Below are 9,376 nucleotides of genomic sequence, written 5' to 3'. Positions count from 1 at the left end.
ATTCTGATCTTTGATTGCTAAATTTAGAGTTTCCGAAAGATATATTTTGAATGATACATGCTAATTTGTCATGCAATGTTCTCAAGGATAAAAAGGAGATACACAAAATCTATTTTTCATTTAAAATATGATATATTTTTTAATCTTCAACATTACATTCGAAATAATGCATTTTTTACTCATTGTTTATTCTTTTTATAAATTTACACACAGAATAGTTCTTTATCATAGGTGGTTGTCAAGAAGTATGATGTAGGTGGGATATGAATTTTGAATTATGAAGAAATTATTGGGGTAGAGATGAGTTCAGCAGTCGGCAATACAGAGCTCTCCATATGATTCCATTCGCGGGATTTTTGATTCTTATTTACTAACATGATTCTCTTGAGCACAAAAGGATAATGAACGAAATATAACACAAATTATATATGTAATATATTCTTTTATTTTTGACAATTAATGGTAAATATTACATTTCTCATGTAATTGTTTCTTGACAGTTGATTAGTAAATGAGAAATATTCCAGTTATTTCCTTCTTATAATCTTCCTTTCTTTGGAAGATTTACATAAGAAACAGTTCTTTATCATTGGTGGTGTCCTGGATGAATGATGCAGATGACATCGACGGCAATTTGCAATATCCTTGTCCTTTTGCAAGTTCTCAGGCAATCTATCCCATACATCCTCGATGCTTTGCGAGGCAAACGTCAATAGAAATTTCTTCGGGAAGGCAGAAATGTCCCGGGTGCTCATTTCTTTGAGACTTTTCAGGTTACAGAAAATGTCCAGGGATCTATGCAGACTGACATTTTGATTTTGCATGTACCAAATTCTCAAATTTTTCACGTTTTCAAGAGCACACACGAATGGAATTGTTTCACAATCATTATGGGAATTCGCATATTTCGGAAGCTCCAAGTTTGCCAATTGCGGACAGCCCAAATTTTCCAAGTCCATCACTGTTTTCGAATTTCCGAGGATCTTTTGAAGCCACTGTTTCTTCTGCAATCCTTTTACTTAGAGGTTAGTTACGTTCTTGGCGATTTCTTTGATGACTCGTGAAACTTTAGAGTACGATGTTTTGCCGGATTCCCCGGGTAGGCCATGAAAGTTGTCGATGAGCCATGTATTAGATTGTTTGGACTCGGTTGACAATTTATTCCATGCGTATGGTGGCTTGAAGAGAGTACACTTCACACGTTTATAATCATCAGTGTACGCGACTGTCAATTCCTTGACGATGAAAGTTTTCTGATCACTTTGGAATCTTTGGACGTCTACGATTGCTTCCATCTTTACACTGGACTGTTCAGACTACGACTGATTGCTCTCGAGGATAATCTAGCGATTTTTTATAGAATTCGATTGCATCATCATACGCCATATTCTGGATTGTACCAAAACAATTCTTGGAAGTGTTTACTTCTGGAGGTGCTGCGTAATTTCATAACAACGAGCTGAGTGAGGCAGTGGATAGAGAATCCCCTCGGATTGGCTGCAATTATATATCATTACTATTCTAGAACATTTCTGAGGCGTTTTTAAACGTTGAGTGCTCTAACATAGCGTCAGTTTTCATCATGGATCATTTCAGCCCAGGCGAAGTGAAATTTTTGTGTGCACTTCCACCATTCTTAGTGGACTACAACGATATTGTCATCCGGCATTATGGTGATAATCCACCACAAACGGCATGGGACTGTCTACGTGATTTCCTTGATTTGAAGGAGAATTTGGAACTTGTGAAAAGTATTCGCGTTGGACCACAGAAGGAACATAACTTGACTATGGATGATATGCGATTGCTATTTTCCATATCACCATGTGTTTGTGAGTACGATGATATTGTTATAAACCATTATGGCAATAATCCACCGCAAACAGCATGGGATTATCTGCAAGATTTTTTGCAATTGCAAGGGAATTACAAAATTGTGAAATTACATTGTGATTTGAATATGAATGGAGACGAGGAGAAAGAGGAACCAGTCGCTGGTACTTCATCGAGGAGCGAGGGGGAGATTCCTCACACCGAAAAACATTCGGAGGAGTACGAGAGACCAGTAGCCAGCACGTCGAAAGCTGATCGTTCTGCAGTTCCAAAATGTCTCCGCGTTGAAGGGAGTCGCCGAAAACGTTACCATTCGTATAAATCTAAGAAGCTCAAGAAATCGAGAAGGTTCAAAATGTTTTGGAAATGAAAAGACGCATCCACTGGGAAAAAAAATTGCTTCTGCCAAGGAATCATTTTCTTGGGAGAAGAATTTATTTTTTTAGGAGCTTATTTCTCTAGGCCAGTCATTCCCAGGTGGTCCATGTCCATCTCCAAACATTATAATTATGTTGAATAATGAGATGATTATGCTACTTATGACCTTGAATGAACACGCTTCATTATTTTTCAATATTTTCAAATTCGAGGTTTTCTAACGTATAATAATTTGAAATAATTTTAAATGTTAATAATTGTTAATGGAGTTCATTCAAGGTCATATGTAATGTAATCATTCCATAAAATTTAAATTTTTTCTTCTCGTATACCCTTTCGGGTCTTTACGATTTGTTCCCTTCCCACCCCCCTCAACCCCCTGTACCGCATTTGCCGAAGGGAGGGAAAACCTCATTCGAGGGAAAAACCTGCCCTGGTACAGTCGTCCTTTTGACGGGACTACCGCTCGGCAGTGAAACTGTGAGATTAGAACGCTATAAATTTTGACCGCCGGTGCCGGGAAGCGAACCCGGATCATTGGCATACGAGTCTAGCACTCTAACCGCACGGCCACTAACGTCGGTTAATCATTCCATAATTGAACATAATTGTAATATTTAGAGATGGACTTGGACTCTTGATAATTACTGGCCTGGAGAAATATGCTCCGCAAAAAATAAATTCTTCTCCCACGAAAATGATTCCTTGGCAAAAGTAATTTTTTTTCTCAGTGTATGTATTTTTTTTTCTTTTACTACAAAAACAGTTACATTGAAGAATAAGAATATAGAAAATATTTCGTTTTGTTGTCATTTAAATCATATTTTTAACTCCCCCCACTAATTGGGTGATACTCCACTATACGATCATATAAGATTAAGCAATAGGCTGCAGTTTGACCGGGGAAATTACGATCAGACTCGAATTCAAGGCGAATATCAACTGGTCCGGATTTCCAGTACTCATTTTGCTTTGCACAATCAATGACAATGAGTGGAGCATAGGTGAGGAAATCGGTCTTACTCAAGAGTGGTTGAGCTTCTTTACCGTAGTAAGAGCTTCGGAAATTCGTATACATGTCGTAGATTGATTATGACTAATATCAAGATTCAGATTACCATAAGGGTAACTTTGAGAATTCAGAAAGAGCTTTATGTCGCAGATATTGCAATGATCGAAACAACTCGCATTTTTATTGGTTCGATTTTTGCGGTCAGTTTGGAATCCCACGATGACATAGCGAGGTTTTTCCAATTGGGTTGAGCATTTCATCACCCAGACGTGTTTAGAGGTCGCTGGCAGGAGTGGATACTCGTACGTCTCCCAGGCTCGAAAACTGATGGGAATTGGTGCGTCCTTGGAAATGTAGTTCAGTAGATTGATTTTCTTGGAATCAGCTACTCTGATGTAGGGAATCATGCACTACTTTATCCAGTGAGAGTCTGAATGGTTCAGCAGCAGCTCCTCCTGCCGGTGCTTAGATGACTGCATTCACATCGCTGTTTCCACGTGTCAGAATAAGTTCATGTTTCGCATTGACATGATTCTTCCATAGTCTTCAGCAAAGCCCAATAACATACTCAAAGGTATGGAGATGTCAAAATGGCCATTCGCATCGATGATTGTTGATTCATCATCCTTAAGGATCCAACCTCCATTCTCCAAAAGAGCAGCTTGACCCGGAGTTTGCGAAACAAAATTCTTCATCAGTGTTTTGATACCACTATTTTTGTTTCTGTCAATCACAATGGCGTTCAATTCGTAGCAAATTTCTTCGAATAAGTGAAGAATAGCGCAATTCACTAATTTCGTATGCGTCATAGCGTCTCCATCTGGTTTGGTCAGGTGTCTATGTATATGCAATGAACTCTTACTCGGCAGCAGGCACAAATCTTGATGCTGAACGGCGACGCGAATTTCATCATTGTTATTGAAAGTCGCCGATGCAATAGGCTGATGTGCATGAATCTCGTAATGGGCGATAGATTCGTCGAAGACGATGGGCTTTTGAATTTTCAGGATCTCCTCCATGGCTTACGATGGTAGATGACAATGCAACCGCAGAGAAAACTATGAATTTTTCTTCTCACTGATTTTTTTTCTTCTCTTTTGCACTTTGAGCCCTAAACTTCTTAGGAATTTTCGATTGTGCGGTGTTAAAGCCTTGAGAGGTCGTCGATGACTGCTTGGAATTGGCAATGGTGATTCACTTTTATAACGACCTCCGGATTTGGTATTGAAAACAATGCCCATATTAGGCTTTGATGTGTAATCGAATTGTTATAACCTCTTCTCTGAAATTCACCAATTGACTTTCTTGATCGACAATTCTCACTTGGAGATAATCTATTGCCTGTACGGCGATCGGAAGGTAAATGATATTTGATGGCACTTCAATGATCTTATATCCTGGAGGAACAGTCGGGAAGAATTCATGTACAGTGTGTACTCGCTGTTCATTGATGTATGCTCCAGTGGTGATGTTGCCCTCGACTCGTAGTGAATTGACCTTGAGAATCGTTACTGGCGAGTCAAATTCATGATTAATATGGGGCGACAGAATACCTTGCGTGAAGCCCAATAACCGTCCAATCGAACCTTCTGGATCAAAATTTATCGGGTGACTGCACTTGACTATACTCTTCAGAGTGTTATTGTTGGGCTTAAGGCTGATATTTATGTTGTATTCAACGAGTTTCTCAACCAAAAAATCCTCAATATCTTCAATTTCGTAGCTTCCCGTAGGTATTTCAATAACTTTATCAGCGACATAAAACTTGTTATCCCTGGTGTCAATATTGGGAATGGAATTGAAGGTTCATAGCTTAGCCAATCCCAGAGTGTAATTCTTCATTGGTGATAATTCAATTGGAGGAAAGTAATGAGCCTCCAACACTGAAGAGGTGCCTGATAATGTCAATGTAAAAGAGTCACTCATCGCAGTTGATATCTAACTGATGCTCATGGAGTAATGTATCGAGGTTTTATATCATTTCTTTATTGAGAAATTTCAGACATAGATGTCCACACACCACCGAATCATAATCTTGATTATACATATCGTTCATGATTATATTTGACAATGCTACCAACACCGAAGTAATCCATCAGGTCCTGAGGTGGACGAAGATTACCAAAACTATCAAAATAGATAATTTCATTCTTCGGTTTCTTGTATGCGACCCAATACGTTCTAGACCCGTCCTTATCATCATATTTCCGTGGATGTGACTTGGGTATTTCGTTCCTCATGTATACGCCACGAAAATGTGGGATTCTCATAACCTTGGCGTATTTCATCAAGTCGGCATCGGTTAGAACTCGGTGTGGTAGCTTTATGCGTTTTTTAAATGGAGACCCAAGCCCTTCTTGTAGGGTTTCAAGTACAATCCTTTGCCTAATTCAGTGGACTCCATTGTCTGATGATGTCTCATACTCTCCTGAGGAGCTATCTTAGCTGCATTAGCGTCGTTGATGTAGGGTTTTTCGATACGGTATCGATACCTCATGGTATCGATATTTTTTTGTGCAATATTCGATATTTTGTATCGATATTTTCTTGTTGATGTATTGAGTGTATCGATATGATTCGGTCAATATCGGTATTGTTTTTTTCCATCGGAGAAAAGCACATGAATCTCATTAATTGGAAACATACGTAATACCCAATGAAACTTGTTAAATAGAACTTTACGGTTAATGGGCGAGTGTGTGCAAGTGTTGAATGTAGGCACGATGAGAATAAAATCAATTCCATCTGTTTTTTCGGTGCAATTCCTCATACTCAATTATACTCAATTAGGTTGAAGGTTTATTTTTTAAATAAATCCATTAGACCAGTGCTTAGGAGGGCACATTAACACTTTTAATCAATAAACTTTTCACTCGAAAACTTTAAACGGTGAATTACAAACTAAATTGTGAACAACTTTAAGTAAACTTTTGTGACAACTAATTGAAGAGAGAAGCTCGAAAGGTTCTCTTCTTCTTCTGTTCGATGCGGTTATATCCTCTCACTCTAGAAGAGGCAAGCACCATTTCTCCTCCAAGCTCGAAAGGTTGCCGGAACAACAGCCACGATGGGACTTCTTCTTCTTCTAATCCTAATAGCTTTATCCTCTCACTCTTGTAGAGGCAAGTGCCAATTATTTTCTAGTAACTGGTTCTCTTTCCTCATAGATTGACTGGTGAAAACTCCTTTAGAGGGCAGCATCAATTCCATTCAAAATTTGGTCTTCTTTCTTCTCAACTCCTTCCTTAATAAATTAATTTTCAGACAAAACAGATGCAACATGGGTAACAATATTTATGATATGGACAATCACACGTAGATAAAAACTAATTAAATTTGAACTTGATCGATTTCTAGAAATATCCACGATGGGACTGCCTAAAACTTAAGCTTAATTTCAAGGGTTGGGTCCTACAACCCCCACTAGACCGAAAGTTGGGCACGCAAACCGGGTCCAGGGGAAAGGGAAAAGTGAAACCCAAGGGAAAAAGGGGAGCGTGTGACGTCGCAAGTTTTCCCCTAGGAGGGTTTTAGGCCCTCTCAGTCCAGAGATACAATGAACAAAGGAGAGCCCACACGTGTCGAACACATGTTATTGAGAAACTTTCGAAATAAACGGAACTGAAATTTGACGACTTGGGACCGTGACCGTTGAATTTACTTTTTTCTTTAAATTTTGAATTTTCAAAGAAAATCCTTTTTCGTGACGAGCTTTAAAGGGTAATAAATTTGGATTTAAACTCAAATTTCTGCAACGATTTTTCTCACGATCGTGGAGTTATTTTCATCCTTTGTTCATTGTCACATTTTAAAAATATTATTTTTAAAATTATTTCCGAACTATAATTTGAATCTCGCAGATTTTTATGACCGATTAATAGTGCAATCTACGAAATTCAACGTCGAGACGTTACAACAGATTACGTTGAGAACTGAGAAGCCGGTGATGAATGCTCATGGCAATGGAATGGCCAAAATACATTATTTCCAAAAGAAAAAAAAACTTCATAATTTTTTTTACATATTTCCCACTAGAAGCTTAGAAAATATCGATATTTTGTGTATCGATAAATGTTACAGCAATACATTGTCGTATCGATATCAAACAATATAATTCGATACGATACACCATATCGATGTTTTACTGTGTATCGAAAAACTCTACGTTGATGGCTTTTGTAATGCCTGCTGCACCACCAGCTAGAGCTCCGGTGGCACTCAAGCCTGCAAACAGCGGTATCAAGAAGGGTATTACACCTCCAATTTTGGCGGGCACAGGTAGAACGCGAGGTAATTGCACCTGCTTTTTACCACCAATCTTTTTCACTGCGGCGCGTGCGCCTTCGAGCGCTGTTTTGATTGCGTCGGTTCCTGGATGCATAGATGTTTTGGCAGCTTGTAAAATTTGTCGTAGGGCTACTTTCTTCTTTCTTCCACATCCACCACCACTACGTTTTCCTCTCTTTTTCTTCTTCTTAACTCCTTTGCTTGGTTTTATCCCTATGCCTAGGGAGGTTTTTGCTTTCATGGTGTTAGCTATACCCCAAGCGGCAGCTTTTTCACCATGACCTGCGTCTTTCGATAAGACTCGTTTCCAGGCTTTTTCCGTGAGAACTTTATCTGCTTCGTATCGTGCACTCAGGTTATCTCTATGTTTCGAGTAGGCTATGTCGTGTTCTTTGCAGGCGGCGTCAAGTAGATTAATGCTAGGGTCACCCCGTTTCAATCGCTTTTGTAGCTTTGTCCCAGGACCACAATATTGATATCCGGGTATATGCAATACCACAGGGAGGTTGTTGATGATACTCTTCACTAAACCTTTACCTTGACGTCCTCTCTTACGTTTGTACACTCTCATGGCTATGCAAGGACTGACTAGTAATGATATGAACAGCGTGTATTTATATATTTCTCGATAGATCTATAAAATGATGGACATTCATCGTTTTTGTTCAATCATCAACTATACGTTTGAAAGAGCAGAAGACTAATTTACCCATTATAAATTTCGATGAGTTATCACAATGGGAGAGGACTAGGGAGAAACGTCGTGATCCTCTATTACCAGATAGTGTGCGTGCAATTATTTGTGGACCTCCAAATTGTGGAAAAACAAACGCTCTACTGGCGCTCATAGTCCACCCTAACGGTTTGAGGTTTGAGAATATTTATGTGTATTCAAAATCTCTCAATCAACCCAAGTACCAGTTACTCAAACGTCTGCTCTCCCCTATCAAGGGAATATGATATTTCCCCTTCAGTGAGCGTGACGAAGTCATCAAGCCAGAGGATGCTCGGCCAAATTCTATCATGATTTTTGATGATATAGCCTGCGAGAAACAGGATAACGTCCGAGCATTCTTCTGCATGGGACGACATAGAGATGTCGACAGTTTCTATCTCTGTCAAACGTACGCTCACGTACCCAAACATCTGGTGCGGGACAACACCAATCTCCTGATACTCTTCCGCCGAGATGATATGAATCTAAGACATATTTATGAGGATCATGTGAATACGGTAATATCATTTGCTGAGTTCAAGGACTTATGTGCCAAGTGTTGGAATGAGGGCAAATACAGTTTCATGGTGATTGATAAAGACAGTGAAATTGATGAGGGTCGATATCGAAAAGGATTCGACAGTTTCATGAAGAAATAAATATGCACTATTCGAAGGAATTGAGAGTAGTTGTAGCGTGACTGTACAAGTGTCAACATGCAGAGCGAAAATTTCAAGAAGGAGACGAATATCTTGCGGAATATTACTCAAGCGAGTGATACTATTCGCCGCAAGCACAAAATGAGAAAAATTGCGTAGGGAGACCACTGAGAAAGCTATGAGTGAAGTGCTTAAGCCAGTGATAACTCCTCTCGAGAAACTGGTCGATCAATCGGTAACGAAGGAATCTTCACATGAGAAGAAGAAAGAAAAGAAGACATCTAGTACTCCTCTACGGATGAAGGAGGATAAAGATGACGATTTTGATGATTCTTCTGAATATCAAACTCTGGTAGATCTCCCATTCAACATAGAAGAAGCACATTCAAGTACCCCCATGAAGAAAATATCACCAATAAAAGCCACGACTCCAACTGATCGTATTTCACCCACCAAGCTGGAATCTCCTATAACCTCACAGAAGCTTCTTCA

Source organism: Diachasma alloeum, unplaced genomic scaffold (genome assembly GCF_001412515.2).
Source record: "Diachasma alloeum isolate Michigan unplaced genomic scaffold, Dall2.0 Dall_scaffold_00988, whole genome shotgun sequence".
Lineage (NCBI taxonomy): Eukaryota > Metazoa > Arthropoda > Insecta > Hymenoptera > Braconidae > Diachasma > Diachasma alloeum.
Note: the sequence above shows the minus strand (reverse complement) of the source record.